The 25,506-nt window shown below is 39.7% G+C and overlaps 1 protein-coding gene across 1 annotated transcript in view; it reads left to right on the forward strand.

Moving 5' to 3' along the window:
- The window catches only part of LOC121962833 (phosphatidylinositol 3-kinase regulatory subunit alpha-like), a 213,303-nt gene that overhangs the window by 1,343 nt on the left and 186,454 nt on the right, over positions 1–25,506 (forward strand). The gene's annotated exons all lie outside the window — the stretch shown is intronic.

Raw genomic sequence — 25,506 nt, forward strand, 5'->3', positions numbered from 1 at the left:
TGTGACATGTTTACATGTATTTTTAAAAGTCCACTTGAATACAGTAATTCCACTTTTATAACATCATGTAAATGTACTGACTTAAAGCTTCCTGTGCCTCATGGTGGTCCAGGGAAGTGTGAGGCCTGAGTTGGTTTCCTTTTGTGCCTTTGCAGCTGTTCTGGATCTTATTTCAGTAGCTTGAGATAATGTTTTTTCCCCTGTTTTGCTTATAAAATCAAAAGCCATACTTGTTACCTATGCATTTGCATTCAAGAACCTTGTGAGACTCACAAGTTCACCTGTGACTTGGGAACAACATTTGTTTTTGAGACTCTTCCACTGTTGCCAACCTGTGCGTAAGCATTGCTTGCAAATCACTTGTGTGTAATGGGCTGCAGGGGCCTCTGTTCCCGGTTGCTGTTGCTAATTGTGCTTTGAGTAAGAGGTGCATTTATCCTTAAAAATGACAACATCAAGTATGCTTTTCTTGCCAGGTAACATACTAGAATTATACAGTTTTTGAGTGCAGTCTTTACAAGCTCCATTACCTTACCATTTTATCCTCAGTTTACACAGAAATGTATTCTGCATCCTCAGACAGCTCCACTTGTACATAAATGAGACATACAATTGAGGATGCACTTCAGTATCAGCACATCATCAGCATAGGCCAGTGTTGAGCGCCTGGTGGCTCAGTGGTTAGAGCAGCGCCCCATGTGCAGAGGCTGTGTCCTCATCGCAGCGGCTGCAGGTTCGAGTCCGGCCTCTGCCCTTTGCTGCATGTCTCCCCCTCTCTCTCTAACCCTTTCATGCTCGCACTGTCCTGTCGATTAAAGGCAATAAAAGCCCAAAAAAATAATCTTAAAAAAAAAACCATAGGCCAATGTCATCTTTAAAATGAATTATTGCAATCTGGCAATGTGCTTTCTTATTTTGCGCAATGAATGAATATTACATACATTGAAAAACATTGTATTTAATATCTCTGACTGTTGGTGGGACTTCACAATAGGAATGTGCATTACATGACGTTAATTTCACGACAGAAGACACTTCACGATCACTAGAATTGCTATTTTTGGTTCCTGCCTGGAAATGGCATCTTAGGTTATGAACCAGTTTATTTTGGGGCTTTGAACAGTTGAAAATGAGGTGTGGTAACCAGAATGGAACTCATTCCATGGAAAAGGGGTATCTGAGGTGTGCATTTTAAATCGTGGACAAATAAAGCCAAAACAATCCGTAGATGCCACTAGAGACAAGTGATGCTGCAAGAGAAACATGGAACATTCGTCTGTTTGTAGTCACCTTCACTAGTGATTAAAAAAACCTTCTCCAAGATGTAGGGCGTAAATACAGCTTGAAGCTTTGGGACAAATGTCCCTCTCTTTGGCGGAAGAAGGCAAGTCTATTTATGTAGCACATTTCAACAACAAGGCAAATAACAGTGCTCTACATAAAATATCCAAAACATTGAGATATAGTGCAAAAGAAAAACATTTTGAAAGGACATTTAAATACAAATAAAAAGTGGGGTTAAAAAATTAAAACAGGCAATTTTTAGACAGGTGTAAAATATAATAATAACACTTACAGTGCAGTGTAAGAAATGACTAAATATTTGAAAGTAGCTGTTGTAAAATTTTGTAACCATACCAAAAAATACAACTTGCTTCAAATTTATGTTTTTCACATGTATTTGTATAACTTTTATTTGATCTGTAGGCTGTGCTGCTGTTTACTGGAATTTCGGTTGCGTCAGTCAAATTAAACTAAAGCTCCATTTCCCACTTACCCCTAACCTTTATAAGACCACGCTTGATGATGAAATAAGTTCATATAAGGCAGACATCCGACTCTTGTGTGTTGATGAAGCTCCACCCTCCAGCCTGTGATCTATCAACTGCTGCATGAACTGTGGGAGCAGCAGATCAATGACCATATTTCCTATTGACTCTGCAGTTTTCAGACATGTTGTGGCTCCCATTTTACTCTCACTGTGATCCAGTAGCTCTCTTCAGTGTATCCATAGACTGCTTTGATTACATCAGAGTTTATGTTTATTATCTCTAATGATATCTCTTGGTGATGATCCCGCATAGAAGACAGAGTACATATTGCACACTGGCGTGTGAGCTGTGAGTATCCGTTTAGTGCAGCTGGATTTTTGATGATTTATTTAGGACTGAGCAAAAACAGGCGGTAACGAGGATAAGAGGGACTTGAGCCCTAAATGTAAAAAGCATTGCAAAACAGGCTGCCCCACTTAAAAAGCTATTCTGAAGCCTGCAGGCTTTGATTACAATTTTACAGGGTCGGGTTGGTTAGCTCTGTTTTAGCCCTGCTGCAGAGTGAGTTCAGATCTGCTGTGTTTATGGCTCTTCATTTGCTAAATAGGTCAGAGCAATGTTCTCTCCTCCCCTTCCTCCGCCGCCTCTCTGCTCTCTTTAATTGTCTGGCTGCTCGTCTGTTTTATTGGTGGGTTTGGTACGTCTCCTATAAATAACATCCCTACCGCTCCGGGCTGGGGCAAATGTCTCATTTCTATATGTCCTTGCTCGATGTGCTGATGCTGGTTATAACACGTGTACTACCCGGGCCACTCGTCCCTCCCTCTTCTACGCCATCCATCCATACATCCATGCATCCATACATCCATCCAGAGTCCTGCAGCCACACAAGGCTGTATTTGTCCTGAATAATTGATTGGCTGACGCACTGCTGGCCTGACATGCTACATTCCTACAGTCACAAATCATCAGTAGTTGTGGTGGTGAAGTAGCAGCAGCAGCACAGGGAGGCCTGTGCACAGGGAAGCTAGCTGATTTGCATCCTCCATAATGCTGACACTCCGGCACGCCCTGCTCTGTTTCAGCACTTAAACAGCACTCCTGAGGGTTTTTCTGGGATTGATCAGGAATCACTGGTTGATTGAAATAAAATGTGTGTGCATTTGACCATGCAACTCACTATGTTCAAATTGAAGGATTTCTCTGCAGATTATTTTGCCGAAAATCATAGTTTTTGTTTGACAGCAAATTTACAGCACACTTTGTTCCATCTCTGGGCATTGTGCTCATTTTAGTATCGTAATACATAGTCACAGTCACTTGTCCATCTCAGTTCACCATTGCTATTTAAATGATACACATTCACAATTTGTCAGCATGTGCCATTGCATGCGCTGACTTTAAAGAGTGTAGAAACCATGTCAAAACAGCAGTATTTCATAATACGTGTAGTGTAGCATGGTGTAGTGTTAAATGTTCTTTGAGTGGTTGGAAGATGACATCACGCCTGCAGCATGTTCACAAAATACATTTTTCGCTATTAAAGAGAAAGTGAAGTGCAGAAAAAAGGTATCAGTAATGAACACCAGGTATCAGTGCCCGAATCTTTGAAAATGTTAACGACGCCCAAACCTTAGCAGTCAGTTCCAGTCAGAATATTTTGCTGCATATCCATCAACACTCTCAGTATAATATCTTTGGAATCAAAAGTAACTGTGACGAACAAGTACATAGGCCCTAGATCTGTTTAACATTTCCACCGCAGACAGTACTCTTACATGTGGGTGGGGTTTTGTCACTTGCTTCTCCATCCAGCAGTACTCGCTGTATTTCCTGGTTCACAGATGATACAGAGTGAAGTCTGCTCTCCGTTTATCGTACAAAGAAGGGGGCTCCACAGCAGCATTTTGGCTGGAGTGAGAGTCTCTCTATGGGATATTTATAAATAGCTGGTTTGTGCATTGACTCCTTGTCAGGCAAGAGCAGGGGTTTAGTGCTGCTGGTACACACAGGAACAACGCCCCAGCAAGTTTTTTTCTCCAAGTGAGGATTAGAATGCAGTTCTCATAATCAGGTCACAATTAATATAAATCTTCCATTTCACTTGAAGATCCACTCACCGCTAAAAGTGTATGTGATCCAAGAAAGACAATAAAAACAGATGACGTGGTCAACATTGTCATATTGAAATTTAAGGTGTGTCGATGGATTCATGTCGACAGCTCAACATACAAATGAGCATTCTACTTTTCTCAGTCTCCAGCTGCTGCTAGAGGCTGCAAAGAGCCTTTCATTCTATAGTTATGTTTTACTAATGTATGAAATTGATGTCACGGTATTAACAGTGGTTAAAGCAGCCACAGCTCAGCCTTAAGCACAGAGTGTTTATTCTTTACTGATCAATCAACGGACTGTAGTGTTCCTCGCTCCACCTTTTAGTCCTGGATCTGTGTGCCAGATACCCCAAATAGAGGTTGACGAGAAATGGGGAGCTAAAGGAAAGGTCCCAAAGGTACCATCCACAACTTTTCATAATGGAAACGCAAAAAATGTGTACCGAAGTTAAGTGAACTGACCTGCTTGGTGGAATTGCAGCTTAGGTGGTTTTTGGCCCCTGTACTCCACATGTCTACTCTACATGTTCTTTGGGAAGATACTTAACCCCAAATTGCTCCCAATGTCTGTGCCATCAGTGTGTGAGTGTGTGAATATCTGAGCAGCTGGCAGCTTGTATGGTAGCCTCGGCCACCAGTGTAAGAATGTGTGTGTAAATAGGGGAATGGGTGAATGGTGCTTGGGTTGAAAATCACTTTGAGTGGTTGCTTAGACAAGAAAAATGCTATATAATTTCCATAGCCATTATACTGTATTTACCCTTCCTCTCCTCCTCCTGTCTTTCCTTTGCTCTTCTGCCACTTGTCCTCAACAGTTCAGCTTTCTCCCAGCGGTCGTGCTGATTAAATCAGGTGTGATACCTAATAGCTCTAACAGGGCTCATAGCACTAATCAACGCGTAACACTATCTGACACCATGCAATTGTGAACACCCTGCTACATTTCCCAACCTGACGCCTTCCCCTTCCCCGAGGGGAGCTGTTTGCGGGCCCCATGCAACATTAATTATGACAGTAAGCTAATGAATCCCGGATGGTCTCCTCGTCACTATCTACCCACAGGTATAAGAAGAAATGTTAAGGTAATCAGAGCTCATGCTGAATCTAACAGGCCAATCACATGTAGTGCACTGCTCGGCTGTGATAAGGCAGAACACGTCTTTTATCTCCAGATGAGTCTTGTATCTCGCTTCACTGTGTTCCTCTTTTATGTAAATGAGGGATGCAATTAGATGTAAACTGGGAGACTAGACATCACTGGTTGGTTCTGCCCAAAGGCTTTGATTGGAAGAGCTGGTCAAGTAAAAGAAATGTAACACAACCTCCTTCATTTCATCACCACAGAGAGGTTTAGTGTTTGACACGAACACGAAGGCCTTACTTCAGAGCAGGAAGTTAAGGGGTTCTTTGTATGAACCATTAAACCAAGTCTGAATCCTCAAACAGCTGTTTGAAGAAATGAGGACTGGACAAGATGTCTTCACCCTGAAGGTCTGAATTTCAAATAGGTTCTCACAAAGATGTACGTACATAGATACATACAGGTAATAGAGGTACAAGACCAGACACATGCACTCTGGCCTCTCTTTTTAAGTCACTACGTGCTGGTGGAAAGACCTGAAAAGTTGGAGCAACCTGAAAATAATGTCTGTTGTCCCTAAACTGGTGTGTCAGTTACTTTATCTGCAAAATTTCAGTTTATTGAATATTGACTTTGAATCATTTATACTTTGCCATTCTTTTGATTGGGATATAATCTTAGGTTTATTTGGAGACTAATTCTGCTATGTCTTCTCTTGTCGTCCCAAAAAACACATGAACTCTCGAGCAAACAAACACAGCTTATGCCGCTCATCTCCTCTCCCACTCCACCAACATTTGATCTCCTTCATGTTGCGGAAACCAGCCTTAATTCAACAGTAAATTGTACATGGCCTGTTAGACACTAGTGGCTCCATTAGTCCATTTATAATAATATATTGATCAAGTTGTTATATTGCATATTACTAATGCAATATAAGTTGGATTTTGTGCTGTGATGCGGTCTGCACAGGTTGCTGATGTTTTACCAGAACGGGTCATATTGACAAATGTTGGTTCAGCCAGTTTGCATATCTCGCAAAACCTCAAATCATCCCAACTCAACCGAGCGGCTGGCAGACGGTCCGTGTGGAGAGCAAAAGAGGTGTGTATGGCTATTGTCTGTCAACGACTCAACTTTTTCTTGTTTTCTTTTTTTTTCTGTTTAAACTTACCTGCATTCATATGCCAGGGTTTTCCACACAATAATTTGTTTGTGGTGGGCTGCAAATAAATGAATGCATATATTGTTTGGTTATTTATAACACACATAGGGCGGAGATGGCAAAACAGAACGTCAGGCGCATTGAAAGTGAAACTTAACTGTTCATTCTGCTGGCTCATGGAGAACTCCGCCTGCTGCGCTGTGTTCACGGACCTGCAAAAACATCTGAATTTAGGGACACACGGGCATTTAAAAGAATAATAAATATTTAAATAAAAACTGAACCTGACTCCCCCAGGAAAAGTGTGCAGTTAAGAAATAGTAGTTATTCATATTAAGCATCTATGCATAATATGAAAGATCTGACATATTAAAGATTTATTTAGATGAAAAAGATAAAGATGAAAAGTAAAATGTCATTGTGCTTTCAAACTGAAAACATGAAGACATGATTCATAGGACATGAGGCTGGACAAAGAGCCTATCATTACCTTCAGATTGGCCTCGTCTATTGTGCGTGTTTTACCTGCCACACACACGTCAAACAGAGACTGTCAATAGCAATCACAGTTTTTAATTGAGGAGCGAGCAGCTTGAGTGTATCCGTGTCCTCAGAGGTGCGTCCGTGCCGTGCAGGGCAGCTGATCAATGTGATGAGGGAGGTGATGAAACGCTGCTTCACTGGATAATGACTGAGAGATCAAACACAATGAGAGAGAGACGGGAGGGACAGCAGGAAAACACACAGAGCAGTAATTACCAGCCTCGCAGAATGTCTGTGTAATGACGAGCGTGGATGTGTGTGTTCGTCTAGGTGTGTTAGCGTTGGCAGCCTGTGATCAGCTCTGCACTCGCTGCTGTGCGATGAGTTCAGGGGATCGATGATGGCAGTCTTGGCCTAACAAGCTAACCACTTTAAATGGCCTCATTTGTAGGTTTATATTTAGTCTGTCTCTTAGCTCTTTGTTTGGACTCTAATGGCCTTTGATGTGTTGGTGAGTGGATAAAATCTGTGCAGTGAAGAGAGGAGGCACTGAGGTGTGAGTGTTTTTATACTGAAGGGATTCTGCCATGTGAAGGGCAGAGTGTTCATGTATCAGTGTGAAGATGAAGTGAGACAAGAAGCTTTGTTGTTTCTGTCAGTGAACTTTTCTCTTTACCTCCCCCCTGATTTTAGTAACTTTTCCCTCCATTTCCTTTTGAGTTTTAGATTATTTACCTTTTAACTTCTGGAGTCCTAGCACAAACTGTCTGCACATTGCAAGCTGTCTTTTTTAACATTAGGCTGGGAAATTGTCTGTATGACTTTTGCCCATGTACAGAAAGAAATTCAGTGTCTGAAATTTAAAAAGAAACATTTTGAATATAAATCAGAGACTGTCTGATCAAAGAATAAGCAAACAAGAGTATGAATCTGACTAGGCTTGGGAGGTATTAAGATATTCCAGGGTGTTAAGAAATCTGGAAGGTATGTTTTTAAATATCTACAGGCCCTCCTCTTTCTATTTAACTCATTGTATGTAATGCACAGCAAACACCACCAGAAATCATTCTCTGGTCTTTAACAGCTGAGCTGAAAGACACAACGTCACCTTGTGATGGAGGGAGAAATTACAGGACTGTAAACAGTTGGCGGCCAGCAATGGTAAAGAAAGACCGTAGAGAACAAAGGCATGTTTTTACATCTAACTTGGTGAATTAAGGATTTATTTTGACCAAACCGGAGTTGTTGATTGTTGGAACAGTGGAATTACTAACTAGGTTTCTAACAAGAGCAACCAAGACGGATTTGGTGAGTTTTATTTTGTTTCTGTCGAGTTTGAATGACGCATGTTTTATGAGGCAAGTGGGCCTCGTCAGTCTTCCGTGACCCAGAGAGGTTCAAGTGCTGCGTACTCTGTAATATACTGTATACCCAGGTGAAATTTTATGAACATATGAAATGTTACATACCACCCTGACTAGTTTGTGGCGTCTTTACTGTTAAAAGGTGCGCTCAATAGGCATGCTGAGCACTGAAATAATAGTCCCTCATCCTCATAAAACCAGCTTTTGTTCATAAGTGGCCTCATCTGCTTATGCATGAACACACAGTACATTTAAGGGTCGCAGTTTGGGGCTTTGAAAATATTGTACCCTTACATCAATATCTAACCAAATCTGGTGCCATTAGTGCATGCCCTTCCTGTTTACTGTCCTTTTCTATGTGTGTGTGTGTGTTTCAATTTTTTTTCCTCTTTTTCTCTGGAGATGACATGTGTCACCCATGTGGAAATGTTGTGAATTGGCAGAACATCCTTTGGCTGCCTCTCTCTTCCTGTCTGTCTTTGATTTCATTCCCTCCTTCGTCTTCCATCTGAACAAGTCATTTAGTCTGTTTTTACATTCACAAATCTCACAAACTTATGCACTCTTCTTGATGCTAGTGCCGCGGCTGGCCTCTGATCACAGCTCTCCTTTCAGAAAAGTGACTATTTTCTACAAAATTGTTAAACCCCTTATTTTTTATTGAAGACAGGATGAAATATTCTCATTTTTGATTTTTCTAAAATTTCAGAATGAGAGATTGTTGGCACAGTAACTAACACACACACACACACTCACACACACAGACTGATGCCCTCCTGCCTGCTTTAACGTCAGCATTGCAGTGCTTTGCGGTGCAGTGTGTTGGTTATCCTCCCTCACTGCGACTCCATGCGGAAGGATGCAGGGCTACATGCCAATTAGGGTGTCGTAATGAGTGTCTTAACGAACTGCTGCAGCACAAGCAGTCTGCAATTTATTCTGTCAATCACACACACACACTCACTCTACACACTGCCAATGCAAAGGTCATACAGTACATACACAAATAGAACTGCCTTTTAAAGTGCAGGGAGATAAACACAAAATCTCACAATGGAATACTGTCAGTACATTTTTTCCCTCACCTAATGTTTTTATATACAAAATTTAATTCAAAAAGTTTCATATTTTTCATGTCATTTTTAAACAAAGTAAAATTTACTCAGTCATCTTGATCTGCTCAAACAATAGAGGTCAGCTTTCAATAAAACACAACACAACTTTGAGTCTTTTTTTTAGTTAAAATAACATCTTGTTCAAAGTCCCAAATAATCTGTTTAAAAAGAGACTTAAAGTTTTGAATAGTTTTATTGTGTTTTTTTTTTTTTTTTTTTTTTACAAGCTATACCTTATTAAGGTTAGACAGTGTTTTATATAAGTTAGGTTATGGTGGCATTTCTCCTTTACTGTAAATTACTGTTTTTCTACTTTGTTACATTTAAAGAGGAAATATTATAAAATTGCTTTACAACATCCATCTAACCACTGCAGTTACTGGGTACCTCAAATTTGGATTTTTACATTGTACATGAGAGTTCGGTTAAAAGACCTGCTGTCAGCTAAAAAAAAAATAGGAAGTGAAAGTCAACATTTTAACAGCTTGAGGAACACACCAGAGACGTATGCAGGAAAAAGATTTATTATAATAACATGTAATTACACCAAAACATATCCATACTTCAGCGTGGCCCTTTCTCGAATGACAGAGCATCTTCCAACAGCAGATAATAGACGGGAGGAAAAAGATAGAAAACCGACAGAAGTGTGATGAATAATAAGAAGCTGCAGTTAGAGGCTGCCAGCCAGATGCCATGATTTATACATCACGTTGTTCCATCCAAAATAAAAGCTTTCTTTTAGCACTGTGAAGTATCTTTTTACTTTAATCCCTCCATGCCAGCAATATCTGTGGCTATGTGTTTTGGTTGTCCGTCTTTTCATTCCATTCTCATGAACGTGAAATCTGAAGAACGCCTCAAGGGAATTTCTTCAGATTTGGCAGAAATGTCCACTTGGACTCAGATTAAAGTGATTAGTTTTTGGTGTTTAGAGGCCAGTTTTTGGCCATTAAATTGTGATGAAATTTTATTTTAAAAAGGTCAGAGGTCAGCTTCACTGCGACAGCATAATGTAAATTTTAAGCAGAGACAGTAGATAAACCTTAAACTTCCGATTTATTTCCTGTATCTGAGTCAGGTGGGTTTGCCACTGCCCTCCCCCTTTAGGAGACTGACGGCAGCCCTTCACTCCAAGTCTCCAAGTGAACGAGAGTACAGATTGTGACCGTTCCCTTCGTCCCATATTCACTAAAGTTAATACTGGACCCGTTTGTCACAAGCACCAACCTCTCTAAATATTCTGACACTGACACACACACACATTTTTTCAGACAGACAAATCAGGAGAAAACTGTCTATTTTTGCAACATACTTTCACGAAATTTGGCAACAACTGACTTCAGATGATATCAGAATTTAAACTAGCATATAGAAGTGAGATGCAAAATAAGGAACAAATATTTACTTTTTACTGTATATACTGTATTGTTTTGAATCATATTTAATCCCTTCACATGACATTTAGTACACTTTTAAACAACCACAGCCACTTTGGAGACCAGATGCAAATGCCATTTTGGTGTCATTGGTGCAGAATGTAATGAGGTATTATTGCTGTAAGTGCAGCTTGACTGATTCGCTTGGCAGTATTTTTAGTTCTTCATCTTTCTTTCTTTGTTTCTTTCTTAAATATATATTTTTGCTCTGCTCTTTTTATTTCAACATCCAAAGCATTTGAGTACTCTATTTGTCCCAGCACTGCATGCTAATGTCTTTAATCTCTCAAGTGTTATTGTTTGTGGAGGCGGTGAGATTTATTGTCTCTGTTTTGAAAGTCAATTACGGAGGTCCACACAGCGCCTGGGTTAAATTGATGAATAGGGTGGAGCTGCACAGTCGTTCGGTGAAAGGAGAAGGTGATACAAATAAACACGGCATGAATAAAACAGGAGCAGAGGATCCTGGGAGACCGCCAGGATGCAGAGCTTTAATTCTTTGATGCTGCCCGACAGTGACCCACCCACCCAGTCTGTTCAACTGCAGATCCAGACTACAGTGGCAGTTCTGGGAATACATCTGTGAGAGGTTCAAGTCGCAGTGTGGGGAGCTGCAGGAGGCTCAGCAAAACGGACCGTCAGGGAGAGCTGTTGTCAATAAAGCTTTTATTTTACTGGCTGCCTAATTGGCCTTGGAATCACTGCGCTGAGCTGAGGGCTTCTCCCCCTGAGCAGAGGAGGATTAACTTGTCAGCAATAAAAGAATAAGCACACAACAACACGTACTATATGCTGCCACAAAACAAAAGCAGGCCTTTTTGTTTTCTGTGTGTAATGCAAACAAAATTTTAAAAAATAATGGGATTTCAAAGGAAAAAATATGTGAAGTAAACATTTAAAATTTACTTTTGTCTTTCTTTCTGTCATGCTTTTCTGCCCTACTCCATCTTTTGTTTGTCATTCCTCTATCTGTCCGTCTGTCGGTCCACAATTATGCCATGTTATGCCAATTTACAGATTATTAATAAACTTCACTGTCAAAAATGACATCAGTACTCTGAAACAGTTGACTTAAATTGGAGTTTGATAACTATAAATTACCCCAAGCATCTATTTCTGCACTATGCTCTGTTAAAATTAAATTTTTCATATTGTGCTTATTGATCAGTTTATGAGCCAATACTGATGTCCGTGATGGGCCAATATTGGCTGAAAAAAAAATCAGGTTGTCATGCAATGGCAGATGTATAAAATATTGTAACTTCATCTTTTAATGCAGTGTGGAAGTCAAGGTGCTCAGAGAAGACATAAAATCGAATTGATAAAATTAAACTGATAAAGATCAGTCAAGTTTTGTTTAAACTGAGCTTTTTCTTTTAAGGGAAATCTCAACAGCTGCTTCTAAACTTTACTAACAGCTCCTACTCAGATTCCTGTGTCAGACCTTTGTGCTAACTTCCTGTTACTTGGCACCAGATTAAATAGCTTATATAGAATATAATATTATATATATAGGCCAGACCAAAACTTCGTCCTGTCCAGACCGGTGGCCAAGTTGTAACAAAATGTAAGAATAAGAACAATATTTTTTAAGGAGTAGTGCTGGGCAGTTAATCGAAAAATAATCGAAACCGACATTTAGAACCTCTAGCTGACATAATCTTGCCCATGTTGGGTATTTCAGTTATTTAAAAATTCTGTTAACCCTTTCCTCACCGGGGCTGCTAACTCCCCCGCATCTGCTGTTCATCTCACGCTTTTGGGCTCTGTCTCACGCTCTCATGACACTGAGGAAAATCTCACGCCAAAACAAAGCGAGGGCAGAAGTGTTGAACAATCATGTAAAAAAGTGAACAACTTTGACTCTAGAACAGCTGAGTGTTTAACAGCCACAGCATTTCATCATCGCAGATGATGGTCCGACAGCAGCACAGTGAGACAGACAAACAGAGCGCAGCTTCTCCTCAAAGCACCAAAGTGTCTGAAACAGACACATTTGCAGAGGTGGAAAGTGATTTCTTTAGACATCTACAGACTACTTTGTGTTAGTGTCACGTATAATCAGACTTTGGATGAATTATTTAAAACTCCAGGACGCATCGCTCCATGTCTCATCCAGCCGCTCGCGCTGAGCTCTAGTTATTATTACCAGGGGCAGATGTAATGTTTTGGGGGCCTGGGGCCACAGGCACATTACCTTATTTTCACCCTTTCTCTAACTGGGAATGTTGGCTGGCTGTTGGCAGCTATAGGAGAAGTAGGCCTACTCAAAAGTTTTTAATTCCTGAGTAAAATGATTAATAGCACAGAAATTGAAGAAGAGTCCTGCAGTCAGGAGAGGTTAGCCTTTTATCAGCACAGTGTGCTTAAATTTACCTGAAGTTTGTTTAAGATAAAGCTTTTAATTTTCATACAATGCTGGAAAGTTTAACAAATAATAATAAATCATATGTTTATTACACGCCAACAAACCATGGTTACATGAAACTGTGTCAGTGAACCATGAGGGCAAAAAACAAACCACAAAAAAAGTAAATAATCATTAATTAATCGTAATCGAGGTCAAAATGTTCAATTAATTGTGATTCTGATTTTAGGTTGAATTTTTATGTGAATACTAATAATAATAATAAGGATGTTAAAAAGCTCCACATTTCCATAAATAAAAACAATGCTGTTGACCCAAAGGACGTCAAATTTAAAGTTTTTTTCCAGTATAAAAAGTCTTAAAAAATATGTGTATGAAAATGTATAATAAAAAGTTGCATCTTGATTATAACTAGTCATATGACAGTTACTATCTTGAGTCATCGATAAAATGTGAGAAAAAAGTTGAAAGAAATTGCCATTGACATTTTATTAAAGATACTTAAGTCAAATATTATACCAAACAAAGAAGACTTAATTATTTGGCGATTGTCTAAACTCCCCTGTATTATTAAAACCCCCAAATGACCTGAGTGTCATCTCTCACAGCCCTGTCTGTTTTTAAAAGCATGTCTAACTTTTAAGTGACTACGTCTTTAAGCCAACAGCAGGGACTTAAAAACTGACGTGTTGCAGATTTGTTCAACAGTGGTATTCCTGTTCATCCTGCAGAGTTCCGTACTCAAAGCTGTCAGAAGCCCACACTCTGTTCGTAAATCCTCTCCCTCCCTGATTCGTGTGCAACGGCTCGGGACCAGGTTTTATGTTTAAAAAGGAATGAAAGGGTGAAAGGAATCGCTCTGACCAGAGGAGACCTGCTTTCTCTGCTGTGTCCCCCCATCCTGGAGCCTGTTTATGGGCACCTATAAAACCACAGGGCTTTTTACGGCCTCCTCCTCCTCCTTGCTGCGTTTTAATGCCCTCTGAAGTCTATCGATAGACTCGGGGTACAAGTCATTTGACCACTTTAATTTCAGCAGTGGAAACGCTGTAAAAATAATTTAAGCAGCTCGTTTTTGTCTCAGAGGCAGTAATGCGTTTCGGGGCATCACATTTATGTAGCTGCAAGTTACTGCAGTGTTGGTATTAATGAGCAGTTTACAGGGCTGCTGCAACACTTTCTCACACAATGTCAGATAAAAGATTTGCATACGTGAAAGGTTGTGAAATCATCTTGTGTCTTCCATTATTCATGCTTGCACTTAAATTTATTTTATTTTTTCTCCTTTTAGCAACAATGTAATTAACCTTAAAGTGGTATACAATCAAAATTACAAGCAACAGTTAATCATTTAAGGCAAAGACAGGCAACTTTACTGCCACTATGGAAATGACTGATGATAACAGTAGAGTAAAAGTCTTCAGTTTCACTCATCTGCACACTCCTCATCCATTAGTCAAGTGATGAGCTTATTGATGGAGCCGTTGACATTAATTCAATTGGCGATAGAGAAAGTAATGCACAAAAACACACTACATACGCCATACTAAATATAAACCATGAAACATAAAGAATAATGAGTAAAGTAGTCTTTGCAGGCTCTCTCTACTGGCTGCATGTTATGTGATGTCCTGTAGGAATAAATAATGTAGAAACTGTTAAGGTCATGGCATCATCACATCACTGGGGTTCATCCTCCGAGGGTCAAGAATATAAACCAGAAATTTTGCCGATTTTGTTGAATATTTGAGTCAGGAGCTCTTGTGAGAAAATAAAAATGTAATGAAATTTTATATAAATTCAGAAAAAGATTTAATTTTGATCATGTTTTTTTTGTTTTGTTTTGTTTTTATATATCACTCAGTTTTATCATTATGTTCTCTCTGAATTTGTAGTTTTTGGCAGGTCAGTTCTTTTTTCCTAAGCAGCAGTTTGTGTAGTTTGAGTTGCAGGGTGGATAATTGATAAGTTGTTGGGTCGGATTGAGGGGTGGGAGGAGCAGCCACTGCTGAGGCGAAGGAAAGCTATCTTTCAGATCCAGCACAATTAACATTTAAGTTTCACTTTCACTATGATTTATGTGTGATTAAGTTTCACTGTCGCTATGATGCCACGGTGGACACAAAGAGTATAGAGCTGGATTAAGAGCAACTCAAAGTCAGACCAAAATATGATCAAATGGTAAAACTAGTCAGTAATGATCAAATATAAATCAGGATTATGTTACTGCCTTGCCTATTGCTCTCCTAATATTTTTTCAGAAACATATTTTAGTGTCTTGTTAAGCTGCAATATTGAGAGGACAGGAAGTGGGCACCATTCTGCTTCCTGCACAGTGACAACGGAGGCTGAAAACTGAGACAAAAAGGAAAAACTAAGCAGCGGAGATCAAATATATAAACCGTTACCTAATTCTCGCCTCAAATATTTTTAGACACGTTTTATCTTACTATTAAACTGAAACAAGAGATGTGGCTGACTGCCATTGTTTTACACAGACTGTTCCACATTACGTCAACTGACAGTGGGAGTGTTTACTGGTGTGATTTGGTGCTTAGCATTCTGGTAGGTGTACGTTTTCTACTTCTTGAGCAAAAGCACATTGTTTTTTCAATTTTCTCTGCTCATGCAGCACTAATTCCAAGTATTTGCTCTTTTCCACTACAGAGACGGCCCAATTTCTCTCTCTGTCGCTTAATCAAGGTTGTTGTGAATGTTGAGCTGTTGAATGATGCTACATCATATCTGCACTGCACCTGGTGAGTGCAGCTCATGCGGGGTCATCATGTGTAGAGGGTGTAACAGAGGGCTTTAGCCAACAAGGAAAAGTGTGGGAAGTGATAAATTGGAATGTAAAAATCATACAGTGCAGCAGATTTAGAGGGATTAGACCAAACACACACACACACACACACACACACACACACACTTATCCATTGTCCATAAACCAAACCTCTGTTCTCAATTGAGCCATTGTTTCAGTATTTGAGCTGATGAGAAGAGCACTGCAGTGCTTGGCACCACTGGTACAGAGGCAGAAAGAGACAGTGTGTGTGTGTGTGTGTGTGTGTGTGTGTGTGTGTGTGTGTGTGTGTGTGTGTGTGTGTGTGTGTGTGTGTGTGAGAGAGAGAGAGAGAACGCCACAGAAGCCAGTTGGCATTGTGTTTTGCCAACTAGAGAGCTTTTGAGTTGAAAAGATGCTCTGTTAAACCAGAGGAGCTTGTCCTTTTTATAAGCAGATCAATTAGATCTTTCTTCTCTTGGCAGATTTCAAATGTTATGACAAATGTGATGACTCAGTTATATGTTGAATTTTTACAAGATGCAGCACATCTGTCAGGTATGATCTAGCAATTTCCGTTATTTTATTTTATTTTTTTAAGATAAGATAAGATAAGATATTTTTTGGGCTTTTTATTGCCTTTAATTGACAGGGCAGTGTGAGCATGAAAAGGGGAAAGAGAGAGGGGGAGACATGTAGCAAAGGGCTGAGGCCGGACTTAAACCCGCGGCTGCTGTGGCGAGGACACAGCCTCTACATGGCTGCCGCTCTATCCACTGAGCCAGGAGGTGCCCCAGGTAATTCGTTTTTACGAAATAAATGCAAAATGATGCGAAATACAAGAGGCCTTTCCTTTTAGTCCGTTTATGTAACAAATGTTTTGCTATATAAATATCTTGCCTTTTATTTTCTGTTGACTTTACTGACAGCCAGCCAGCTAACTAGTTAACATGTGGAAACTTAGTGCCCGTTGCCCATCCTCCAGTCTCCACTGGTTAGCGTTGGCTGCTCTGCGATGAGCATCACCTGGGTTGGGTGGGAGCTAGCTAGCCAGTGGCAGGATGGTGTTGCTGCTGAAACATGGTAGCCACTCTCTGGCCTCCCCCCATATAGCTCAGGAGAGTATGTGGCTTCATTTTGAGCAATAAACCCATTTAGCATTGTTAACTATGTCAGCATCACTAGCTGTGCTAACACTGCAAACGGGGTTAACCCGTTAACACCTGTATCAATATCAGTTTTCTTGTGCAGAGGGTAAAGGAGGTCAGTGTTTGTCTTATGCAGCAGTTTGTTCTTTTCTGCCCACATCCAGCCCACAGATCAAACTGTTCATTCTATCAATCAGCTTTCATTTTTCCAAAAAGAAAAAGCTCAGGTCTTCAAAAATGAATAAGTAGATAAATTTATAAAAACTGACTGATACTTAAGCATTGTGTCAACACACACAGGGTGACTTTGATTTAGGAGGTAGTGTGATCGTCTATGAATTGGAAGGTTGTGGTTTAATCTCTGGCCTTTATAGTCTATGTTTTGAAGTGTCCTTGGGCAATACAAGCAGCTTATACCTTGTATGGAAACCTCGGCTTTCACCACCAGTGTATGAATGGGTCAGTGGTGCTTCTGTTGTATAAGGCTTTGAGCGGTCGCTGAGACCTGGAAAGAGCTGTACAAATGCAGTTCAGTGCCACACACACACACACACACACACACACACACGCACACACACGCACACACCTCAGGCTTCAGTTTATATCTTTCTCCAAACATTTATATCCTGCTGCCATCCAATGTGACATGAAAGCATTTCCAGTCCCTCCAGTAGGTCATCCAACACGTGAGAGCACACTCAAGCACAGTGAAAGTGCATTTGCTTACATGGGACACATTTTGACATGGCAACCCCACACACGTGTGTGTTTGTACAGGCGGGTGAGGTTAAACACATGGCTCTGAGTTTACACAGTCAGTGTCATTTCAGCCATCAAGCTGTCCCCTCGACACACACTATGTGCACTAAGAGAACTCACAAGCATGAGCCTTAATTCTGCAATTGTGATCTGTGGTGATACAGAGAACCAAAGCAGTAATGTATCATAGTGCGCAGTTTGTTCTCACTTATGAGCAGATGGATTTGTTTATAATGTAATGTTGCCCACAGCTGCAGCATACTTGTATTTTAGTATTCTACTTATCTTTTGCTGTAATTTTTACAACAAGTAAGAGCAGCTACTGTAGCAGCAAGGATGGCGACAAAGATGGGGACTTTTCTTTTTCTTAAATTCATGTGTGCCTTTGTTTCATTCTTTGTCCCCTCTCTAAATTCAGAGGTTTCTGCAGGTCCATGAATGCAGCATAGGTGGAGCTCTCCATAGGTTCCTTTTTTCCATAGCAGCAATTTGTGACTTGTGGGGTGTTAATTGATCTGTTGATCCGTTCAGAGTTATCAGATCAGATCGATGGAGCAGCTGCTGCGAGTGAACTTTTAGACCCAGCAGAATTTCACTTCCAATGCACCTGATGTTCTGCTGCTCCATCTGTGCCGAGAGTATGCTCTGCCTGGATGGTGCATGTTCTACTAGGTGAACTACAGGGGTGCTCCAGCTTTCATGTTTTTTTTGCATTAGAACCCATGTCTGGCTCAAATTCTTATAACACAAATAGTTATATTGGATTGTTTTTGAAACTCAGCCTACTGTTTTACAGCATTCTCATTCATAATAATTGTGAGAGAAATTTTAGAAATTTTATTTTGCTGCCAGTTGGCATCATATGACCAGCAGTTAGGATTGTGGCCACTGCACCAACATCACCTCACAGCCCACTGATGCTTAGCTCTTGGTTCTGGGACTAGTTAGCTATTGTCCCTTTTTTGATGGTCAGTTTAGGTTAGGTTTTGGGAGATCTGGACTCTGGACCAATTTAAGCTAAGTCATCCCCAGTTAGCAGCAGTCAGTGTAGCTTTGGGCCAGTGCATCTGTCATCAGTAAGGATGGGGATCAAAATACGGTGCTATTGTGGACCCTGATCTGCTTTTTTCAAAACCTGAAAATCAATTAAATTTGTGCTTATCAATGTGGAGTCTTGGGAGTCCTATAATGTAACATTACATCTCGAGTCGAGTCACATCATTTCAATCCAATCACTGGTCCGCATACATCGATTGTCCAATAAAGTTTTTGAATATAATTGAATTGCCAGCCAACAGGTATTAAAACAGATAAAATCTGGTGGTCAGTGGCTTGCGAAGATGGCTCAGTGTGCAAAGAGTTTGCCTACATTTTACCAAAGCAAAATACAAGGAGCAAGCAAAATGCAATTTAAGTTGCAAAATAATTTCTTGCAAGGAAGGAACACAACCTTCATTGCTCAGCACATTAACACTGTGTATCAAATTAAACCTCAATGCAGAACCTTTCACTGTCTTCAGGTTGAAAAAACGTCTTCAGCTCCGTCAGCTGCTGCTGCTGTTGCACAGCGGGCACAGTCTTCATCGTCATCAGCTCACTTCAGCAGTGGTAAGCACACCCAAACTTTGTGGCAAGTCCCATAAGTTAGAAGTAGTTGTGATGTATTTAGGGCTGGGGTGATGCGTCTACGTAATTGATTACGTAAATGCGTCAATCCACGTAACGTGCATTGAAGCGGCACACCGTTTCACACAGTGCGCACCATGAGAGCATGAGCAGCGCCAAGCGTATTGTTTTTGTTTTCAGCGCTCATGTGTCAAGTTAGAGCGTGCACACTGCTCGCCCGAGCAGCGCCTGTCAGGCGCATCTGAGCTGCTACCAGTGAAGACTGGGCTATTACCAAATAACATGTTATGTTATTTGGTAAATTCATAATGTTAAAATGTTATTTTTGGTAAATGTGTTGTTATATTAATTGATCGATAAAAAAAATAGTTAGATCAATGAAAAAAATCAATTGATTAATTGATTATTTGAAAAAATAATTGATAGATTAATCGTTAAAAAAATAATCATAAGGTGCAGCCCTAGATGTATTGCAGGTAGGCTCTGTAAAAATGACTTTCAGGCAAAAGTACGTAAATAAAATGTCATCATGATGTGTTCAAACGTAACATCAAGAAAAAGAAAAAAATATATTTTTTGCTAGAAACTTGAATAATACAAGAAAGAAGAAATTAGTTTTTCCAGCAATACAAAATGGATAGTAGAGATGGCATTACAACCTTTTTAATGTTCCGTCATGAATAGAGATGGGGATTGTTAGTCATGTTTTTAGTGATTAGCAAATAAATTATTGTATTTTAATTAAAATATTTACTAAAAAAGCTATTATATTATTTAAAAAAAAGCTATATAAAAATCTTAGCATCAGTAATTTTGATTATGTGTTATAGGATGCTTGGAGCTCATGTTAGGACGTTAAATAGGTCATTCCACAAAATAACAGAAAAGTATCAATTGTGGTATTGAAAAGGAGTCTCAATAATGGTATCAATATCAATAACAATTAACGATTCTCATCTCTAGTTATTACCAGTCTGTTATGAATACTGCAATAGGGCTATTATTTTCTAAATGACGTTAAGAATGTTCCAGTTTTCAGCCCTAGCTTTGTGCAAAATGACTAACTGGCAGACCTAAAAGAAGCACAGGCGTCACTACCACCTATTGCCTGAAAACCACAGGCATAGTGTCATTAGATCTGTGATTTTTGTCAGTGACATACGTCACTGTTCTATAGCTTGATAGAGCACCATAAAAGAGCTATAATTAGGTAAAGCTGTGTGTTCTCTACTAAATCATGCTGAAATGGAACAGTAACACAAACAGAATGCATCACTCTACAATATGGCAACCATTACTCATTTCTACTGAGCTTCTAAAAAAATCAATTTTCAGCATCTATCATCTCATAAGTGGCTTTTCACAGTTACCTTGCATTTTACTTCATCACACTTTCATTAATCATGAGGTTTTTGTTTCCCAACAGTTTATTTATCTTCATCTTTTCTGTAATAAATTCTCAGTAGATTTAGTTAAGTTGTCGACATGTGTTGGGAAACATGGGAATCTGAGATGCTGTAGGTTGTGGGAGCTTCCCTGTGACAGTTCTGCAGTGTCAGTTGAATCTGTGTGTGTGTGTGTGTGTGTGTGTGTGTGTGTGTGTGTGTGTGTGTGTGTGTGTGTGTGCGTGTGTGTGCGCATGTGTGCGCATGTGTGTGCGTGTGTGTGTGTGTGTGTGTGTGTGTGTGTGTGTGAGAAAACCAAAGCATAAACACAACTGATGCCTTATGGCGAAAGGTGCTTTAATACACATTCTTGTTTGTTTGGTTTTGAAGGTCAGCGTTTTGCTCCTCCTGACTGATTTCTTTTTGCCCTGCCTCTTCTCTGTTCTGCGTCCATTGTTCCCTGTTCCTGCCACGTCTGTAATTTGAGTGGAAACATTTTCCTGTTGGCCTTTTGGAATTCCTTACCTTGCCTTTTCCTGGTCACGCTCAATGGCTTTACACTGATGCATGTATGGAGGCAGGTGTGTGTGTGTGTGTGTCGGTGTGTGTTTGCTTCACTGACTGACTCGGTGTCATTATTCCCTCTGTCACACAGGGACAGGACGTCTTTATGGAAGTTTAATGACTCTCTGCTGCAGCTGACTGATGTCATCACACAATCACCATCATTTATTATAAATAAGTAGTTATAATAACACGCTAATTAAGCCTGCTAATTAATGCATTAATCAGCAAAGTAGAGCGAACATGAACGCTCTCATCTTCACAGAACACTTGAACAATATATTAACACCTTCTGGAAGAATTAAAGAGCCTTTCCATATAAACATACAGTAGGAAAACAGGTTCCTTGCAAAGGTAGCTTTTTTCTGATACTAGTGTTGAAATGGTACTTTTTAAATTACCCTGGTTTGGGGGCACAATCCCAGCAGGAAGTACAGTGATGTCTCGGCAAAAAAACAATTTCTTGATAGCCTTGACCTTCTATTAGACATTTATGATCCCAGAGGTTTTTGTAGCTATGCTTGTAGTTCAAGCATTATTATTATTCTGTGAAAAATCGCAACTATTTTTTAATGTATTAAACTATTTTTTTTTCCTAAATTCATGTCTCCTATTTGGCCTCAGCTGTATGTAATATTTTATAGCACTGTACCTTCATGAAATTTCATCAGGGTTTATGGTGTATGGCGGTATAAGTGTGCGGCCAACGGCGAGTGCTCTGCTTAGTTTCAGCTTTTCAGACTAATAAATACACAATACAAACTCACAAAATGTGAATAAAAGTTATATTCTCACAACTATTTTCTTTACTAAAACGAGAAATACAACTTGCTTCATCGTGAAACACACTTCATTCAAACTCAAAAGAAACAAAGTAAAACAGCAATAAAACTCACCCAAACTGTCATGGTCACTCTTTCTAGTAATTTATTTCGTAAGTCGACTGTTCCAACAATCATTCAGTCATTTCCCATGGTCTCTTTACTGTTGCTCGTTGCCAGCCGTTTACAGTCCTGTAACCTCTCTAGGGCTGCGACAACACGTCGACGTAATTAATTACGTGAATACGTGGATTCACGTAAAGTGCATCGGCGCATCGTACCATTTCACACAGTGTGCTTAGTGAGAGTGTGAGCAGCGCCGGGCGTGTTGTTTTTTGTTTCGGTGCTCGTGTATCAAGTTAGAGCGTACACACTGCTCGTCTGAGAGAAATGGTGGCTTGCTGTTTTTTTTTGTTTTTTTTTTTACACGTGACGCTCTCGTTTGTTGACTCTATACGAGTTTTGTTGGACTGCTAGATTTGAGGTTTGTTACTGTTACAAAGACTAACTGTTTTATTTCTTCTCCTAAAAGTGACTTGAATTTTACATGGTTTTATTTATTTTGCTGTTGGATTGCTAAATGTAGATTGCACTACATTCCTTTTACTTGAGTGGAACAAGCTCTTGCATTAATTTTATTTTGGAGAGACTTTATATCAGATTGTAAAACACAGATTACCAGTGAAGACTGGCCATTTTTTTTAGAGAATAATGCCCTGCAGTGTATGACATGTTTTAAAATGTTATTTTCATTAAATTTGTTGTAATATTTATTGAGTAATTAAAAAAATAATGGTTAGATAAATAAAAAAATAATCGATAGATTAATTGATTAATCGAAAAAATAATCGATAGATTACTCGATAAAAAATATAATCATAAGGTGCAGCCCTAAACTTCTCCCTCCACCACTTGTATTTATGTACCTGTATTTATGATGCTAAAAACATACCTTTTGGCTTTCTAAAGTCCCGTATCTTCTATCTCCACTTCTAGGTCTTGCCGTGTCTTTCAGCTCAGCTGCCTGTTCCACCAGTAGAGACCAGAGACTGAGCTCTGGTGGTGCATGCTGTGCAGTACACACAATGACTTTGATAGAACGAGGAGCACCTGTATTTATGACGCTATTTAAAAACACACCTTCTGGATTTCTAAATACCCTGTAATACCATAATACCGTGATACTGTCTAAGCCTAGGCCCCACACAATGTTTCCTAATGACTTTCACCATCATCATTAGGTCGAAACTTTGGTAAAATTCCAAAACTACCATTTTTTATATGTACTTTAGCACAACTGCCAAGGATCAAAAACCACCTGTGAACCACCGTTTTTGTCACAATCTGATTCTCTTGACAATGTGCATTCCAGCCTCACAAAATTGCTTGCATGGCTGTGGCCTCATCTTCATCCTGTTCTATAATCTGTGGGAAAAACGTCACCTTTCAGCTCCGCAATCAGCTCCCACTCTGCTGGGAAGCGTGAGACACGGCTGCGCTTACAGCAGCAGATAACAGATAATACCTGTATTTACTGTCTTTGTATGGGATACAGGCAGAAATGTGCTCTCTTTGTCTTTCTCTCGCTCTCTCCGGGCTCAAAATCCTATTTGCAATTTTGCCTTCCATATAACCTTTCTACCTCTGATCATTCGGATTTTTATTCCTCCCTCCCTGCCTCCTTGAACACCTGAACACAACGCCCATTCAAATCTGTGGAGGGAAAAGAGGCGATTTTAGCAGAGTTGAGGGACTATAATTCCTGAAATGAAGGGCTTACATCAGTAGATCTACAGAGCGCAGGGAGCAAAGAGATAATTATAGATGAAAAGTAACATTCTGTAGAGACAGTCTAATGTTTTATTAATGGTGGAGCTCACAGATGAGAGACATATTTACTGTCCAGTCATTAGTCATTCCTCTTCTCTCTCCTCCTTTCCTTCCCTGTGTGTCTCTGTGGACTTTGTTCTGGTCTCATTTTATTTCTTTTTCTATTAACTTCGGTTAAATTCACTGCTACTGCTGCTGCTGCACTCCAGGGTAAAGCTTAGCTGCCCCTGGACAGACACACACACACACACACACACACACACACACACACACACACACACACACACACACACAGCTTGCTTGGTTTGATCCAGTAATTTCTGGCTCTGTTGTATCTCTGCTCTTCTGTTCCAGATCTCCCCTCATCACTCTTTCTCTTCTTATCTCAATGTCATTTAGTCCTCTTTCTATTTCTCCCCGCCATCCCCTTGTCCCCCCTCTGGCGTCACAGTGCTCCGCCTGAAACCAGTTTGAATTAAAATTGGATGACTTTCTTGATTTTTGTTCACTTTGGAAGAGTGTGTGCAGATGAAATGTGTTGAAAGTTAAAAGACGGGGAAAGTTTCTGTGAACTCATGAGCCCTTTCCTCTCATGGAATTCCAAGTACATCAATAATCTTTGTGAAGATGCATGTGGTGCTGATTTTTATGTCTGGTTGGGTGTTGGTACACATAGAAATGTGTCCCTAACCCCAAGTTATCAAAAACTGTTAAGTACTGAAAGTAAGCACCGGCTGTCTGAGCAGATTTTCATTTTTTTTTTTTTTACATGCCTCCACGCCAGCGATAGCCCAGGCTGGAGCCACTTTGCATTTATGTCATTCTTATTAATTAGATATCTCATGATTAACGTCTGGGAATGTCTTCAAACTGATATGATGTTGGTGGTCAAAAATCAAAGGTGAAGGTCACTGTTGACATGTCTCTCTCATTCTTGTGAACACAATATCTTACGTATACTTTAAAATACTTTAGAATTTTTATAACTTTGGCAAAAACTTTGGAGTGGACTCAGGGATGAGCTGATTAGATTTTGGTGGTCAAAGGTCAAGGTTACGGTGACCTTGCATGTTTCATTCTTGTGAAAGCAATATCTCACACACATCTTGAAATTTCTATAAATTTGGCTCAAGCGTTTGAGCGCACTCAAGGATGAGTTGATTAGATTTTGGCAGTCAAGGATGCAATGACTTTGAATTTGTCTCTTTCTTGTATATGTGATATTTGAAGATGAGTTTGCTTAATTTTGCAGAAATGTCCATTTGCACTAAAAAAATGAACTGATTAGAATCTGGTGGATAAAGGTCAAAGTCACGCTAACCTCATGAAACATGTTTTTAGCCATAACTCAAGAATTCATATACTCAAATTTTACACAAAACCTGGGGTCAGCCAATGCCTCTACTTTCCATTTTGAGTTTACATAAACATTTTACCTTACTTTAGCCTCCCTTTACTGGCAATGGAGTTTCAGAATTGATTTTGATTGAGTTTTATTGATAATGTTAAAATCTAAACTAGGTCTGACCACAAACTGCAGCCTGAGGCTCTCTGTCTGCTCCTAGATTTAGATTTTGTTTGTAACTAAAGATGACAGAGTGTTAGTTTTAAATGCCTTCAGACATTAATGCTTTGCCATAGAAATAAGGCTTTCTACCTCAGTGTCACTATCAAGTTTCTTAAAAGAAAG

Source organism: Plectropomus leopardus, chromosome 3 (genome assembly GCF_008729295.1).
Source record: "Plectropomus leopardus isolate mb chromosome 3, YSFRI_Pleo_2.0, whole genome shotgun sequence".
NCBI classification, from domain to species: Eukaryota; Metazoa; Chordata; class Actinopteri; order Perciformes; family Serranidae; genus Plectropomus; species Plectropomus leopardus.